This window comes from Streptopelia decaocto, assembly GCF_964273445.1.
Source record: "Streptopelia decaocto genome assembly, chromosome: 5".
NCBI lineage: Eukaryota > Metazoa > Chordata > Aves > Columbiformes > Columbidae > Streptopelia > Streptopelia decaocto.
In genome coordinates, this window is record NC_138659.1 from 19,888,997 (window position 1) to 19,893,869 (window position 4,873).

Sequence of the window (4,873 nt, forward strand, 5' to 3'; positions counted from 1 at the left end):
CGGCCGCTGCCCTGCCAGGGCCGGGACACCGGCGTGGCGCTTCAGAAAGAAGCTGGCCGGTGCCGTTGCAAGGTTGTTTAATAACGGAACCTGACGTGTCCCGGTCCCGCGCAGCTGGGGCGTCCGGGCGAGGGACGTGGCCGCGGCGCCAGCAGAGCTGAGCTTGTGGATTCTGCTCCCGCAGCGCTTCCCCTTCCCAGAGACCCTGCTGGGGCTCGAGTGGAAACCCACTGGTTTGCTAACATTACCTCTGTTAAATGGATTGTTTTAAAGAACATTAACAAAACATCGTTTGGATGTCGAGATGTAAACTCTGAATTTAGGTTCCTTCCAAAGTGATTCAAACCTTACCACGGTCTTCTACAGCCGCTCAGCCTGTAATTTACAACTAGCGCCACTTCTCATATGAGCGACAGATGCTCAGTCCTGTAGAGAAAGAATAATGTACATATCTGTATTTACATTTAAGAACAGTCCTGGGGCACACAGATGATCACAGCAGCACCCATGCAACACATTTGCATGGTGCTGGTTCAACACCAGCACATGCTCTCCTAGCAAAAGCTTTGTCTCAAAAACTCATTCCAAGAGACTAAAACAAAGCAAGCTCCGAGCAACCTCCACTTTCCTCTTCACAGAGAGTTGTTTAAGAAAACCCTAACACAGCATGTCTTCCCACAACTGAGCCTTTATTCACATTGTAAGAAAAATAGTTTGTAGAATTATGCATGCTGTGTTGACACTGAGCCCCTGAAGTCTTATGGCTGTTGTGAAAGTCCTGCTGTCCCTTTTTCAGGATAAATAGGTAAAAAAAAATATTTTTCATGGAACACAAACCTGATGAATACAGACATCTCAAGTGATGTGTGTGGCTAAGTATACAAACATGTCTACAGCCAGCCTGTAGCACGATCCTGGGGGGGGAAAAAAGCAGTAAAGAGTAAAAAGCATAAAAACAGTGCCTGGAAAGATAAATGCTCTTGCTTTTTCTCACATACAACCCCCAAGGCATAAAATATATATATATATATACAGAGCTTTCCAGTAAAAATAACTATAAGAGTAGTTCTGACTCCACTGTCAAGTTCACATTGCTAACAAAAACTTTCTTCTAAAACTCCCAAATGTGAAGTAATCACTGGCTTTGGAAAAAAAAAAAAAAAAATAAAAATAAAAAGTTGCCTAGCTAGAAAATAATTAATATGACAACATCTTTAAGAAGAGCTTTAGGCATTTAGCCTTGACCTAGGAATTCCCCCTTTAAGAACACTTCCGCAACCTTCTCCCAAATAATTCTGAAAGTCTTCTCCCTTTGATAGACTAAAACAGCCTACAATATACAATACCAGACAACTCTTGAGATACTGTATTCACCAGCCTGCTGGTGAAAGAAAAGGAAGGTGAAAGCAGAAAGTAAAAGGTGTTCAACACCTGAAGAGAGTTAGTATTCAGTCAGTAGCAACTGATACCAAGAGCCTCCTTAGTTTCAAGGCCAAAGAAGCAATTATAGAGTCTTGCTGAAAAGAAATATTTCAGGTTGATAGAAGAGACTACCATATTTAACTAGAAGGTCCTATGTATTAACATCTAAGAAGAAAAACATAGTTGAAGAATCAGAAAAAAAAGAGTTCTGTAGCCAGCAAGTTCCCTGTTAGAAGTTTGCAAATACAGAAAAACCAAATTATTCTTGGTTGGAAAAAGAAGGAGATTGATAACCTTCATAAATTATTAAAGCCTAGAGATTAGTACACACACCTTTAGTAGTCCCAAGTACAAACAAATCCTCTAGGCAACTAAACTTCTTCAGAAGTTCTAAGAATTTATATGCTGAGGGCACCAATGGGCCGTAGAAGTTCTGACCAGACTCACCTGGGTCCTCATCCACACCCTGCCCAGGGGATCCATTTAAAATCAGCTCTGAGCTGTTAGTCTTTGTTTGAGGTTTGTTGTAGCTGCACTTGTCTGTAGAATGTTTGTTGTTGTAGTCTTGTATGCACCTTGTTGTGGATTCTGGCCTACAGGCTGATTTCCTAGCTTGATTTCAGTCCTGTCTTTTTGTCGTAGATGTTGGTTGCTGGATTAGATTCAACCTGGAGATGCGTTCCTAGTGTGATCTCAGACTTGTGTTGTTGTTGTAGCTGCCTGCTCTCCTTGCTCAGGTGCTGTGGGATGGGCCCTGGGTGGTGGGGCCCTGGGTGGTGGGACCCCTGCCCTGCTCCCTGTTCCTGTGCTTGGCTTCCTGTGCCCTTGCCCAGCCCTACCACCCTGAGATGAGAACTGCTCAAACAGAGAAAGGGGTGGTTGCCTAATTCTTATCTAAAACAGCCCAACTCTATTCAGGAGCGTTCTAAAACTGGTCACTTGAAAAAGTCTTCTGTATTGAGTATAACCTTCTAGATCAGAAAGAGTCAAAAGTGTCAGTAGCATAGATTTCTGAATACGTTTAGGATCTTTAATCAAAAGATTCTTAAAATAGCAGAAGAGTCTTTCAAAAAAGGATAAACACTGTGGGTAATGTAACAACCCTGTATTGTCATTGATTTAAAACTTCTGCAAGTTTAAAGCACTGGTGTTTTATTTTAGAATAAATTTATAAATTTTTAAACAAGTTGGTTGTTACTCAAGCAGGTACAAAACCTCAAAGATTCAAGAAAAATCAGTGTTTTTCAAGGTATCTCAGTTACATCATGATAAAATAAATAATTCAAAAGCTGTTTAAATAGAAGATTTCAGTCACAAAATTGCAGGGCTTAATTGCTTCCTTTATGGACAGGTGGTGCCCAGGTCTCAGAGATGTTTTTTTAAATCCTCCGAAGCACCAGTGTCTATATTGTTGCTGGAGATGGTATTGGTGTGACCTGTGTCCATCCACTCAGCCTGTTTTCTGCAGCACCGTTTCACTGCTGGACACTTCTGTAGCTCTTTTTCCCGAGAGTCGTGGCATCAGAAAAACTTTGAAACATTCCCAGTGTTTGGCTTTAGGTAGATCACTGCCCTTGATCTGACATAAGGTCTGGGCTACAACCTGTACCCAGCAGTCAATTGTAAGCACTCTGTCTTGGTCACAAAAGAGATTAATTTGGATGTCTGAAACTAAATTAGACTAAAAAGTGAGCTCAGTGGGAACTAAATGTAACATGGGTCAGTAAGCACTATAATCATGGCACTTCTCATGCTGCTTTAAGAAATGTGCTGAAATCTCATGTTTGCACGTGTCTGGTACAAACCTGCATGAGCAGTCTCTCTGGTTACCCTCCAAGTGATCCCTGCCTTCATGTGGCATGGTCGCCTAACGCTCTGCCGTAAATAAAGCTCAGTAACAGCCCCAATCCTACCAGGCATTCTGCATCCTCCAAAATGCTTGTGTCAGTGCAAAAGTCAGAAGAGCTGAAGTATACCCAGCTTACCCTCCAGTGACAGTATTAAATAATGATTTCTCAATGTGTAAACAATATTTACCTGTATTACAGCACTAATCTTCCTGAATTAAGACCTAATACCTTTTTTCATTCTAAACCATTCCAATACTATTTGGTAGAAAAGACAAGTACCAGTAAAAAAAAAAAAAGTGAAAAATAATAGAATCTTAATTTATGGTAGCTTGTCATTCTATGATAGTAAGATTCCAAAATGTTTGATTTGAAGATTATTTTATAATGATAGTTTAAAACTGAGCTAATTATATCTATTTAATGAAACAAGTATTCATTTTACCCTAAACCAAGAAAAAACACTGAACTTTGTCTGTTGTTTTTTAAATATTTAGCATTTTTGTGGTGTTGAATTATATCCTCCCATGTGTGTCCTAGTTGCTCCTTTAGGTGACATAAAATTTCTGGGTGTACTTAACAGACAGTTTCTTAACTGTGCAGCAGAGCTGGATTTGATCTCATAATTTAAAAATTATTCAACTTCATTGCAGTCATTGGAGTTAAGCCAGAAATTACTTCTGGCTCATGCAGTAGCCTATTTAGATAATTTTAAGATTAAGTGTTTCCTCACTCACAGAAAAAAAGAGCTACGGTATCTAGAGCAGGCACAGCATCATACAGCTGAGTTATCTTTTAGTCTAATAATAAAATATATCAAGTAGTCTTCTAGCCTCTAAGGCTTTGTGATATTTATAGCATTTCCTTTAAGTGGATAGTATTGATGTAATTTAAACATCTATTGTACATTTATTGATACATACACAAATTAAAAGCCCGTGTTCTAGTAAGTTAAATGCATATATTTTTCTTATATGTTTTTGATGTTCTGATACTAATAATTGATATCAGAAAGCCTTATGATACTCAATACAAATAATGTTGCAGAATTAAAAAAAAATCTTATTTAAAATGCATATCATGGGCAAAGATATTTCTTGACTCTGATGCCCTTTGTGGCTACGCAGCTCCTTCAAGCAAGGTAAAAATTGGAGTGCAAGATAGTGGACTATTCAAAATAAAAAAGGAGTCTATAAATGATACGGCCCCAAACCCTGTCATATAAGACCATTTGTAGAAGAAATACAGCTTTGGTAGTGCTAGCTTCCAAATAATAAGAAATACTTATTTTCACATGCACAATGTGTGAGACTCTTACCTACTTCTCTTACCAGTATCAGCGAGTCATACTAATGTCAAAGCATTTAAACCTTCTGCACAGCTCTGTGCTACTTACTCCATTTCCAGGGAGACCAGTGAAAAGCTTGAATCACTCAATGCAAAATGAGTTTCACTGTTGCTTCACATCTTGGATGAGCAGTTGGACCAATGAATTGCAACCTGCACTTCCAACCTTCTGCCATGTAGGCAGGTCAAAGCAGAATCTATTTGCAAATAGGAATTGTCTAACCATCAGCCTCTATTTTCTGCCTGTTTTCTGTGGC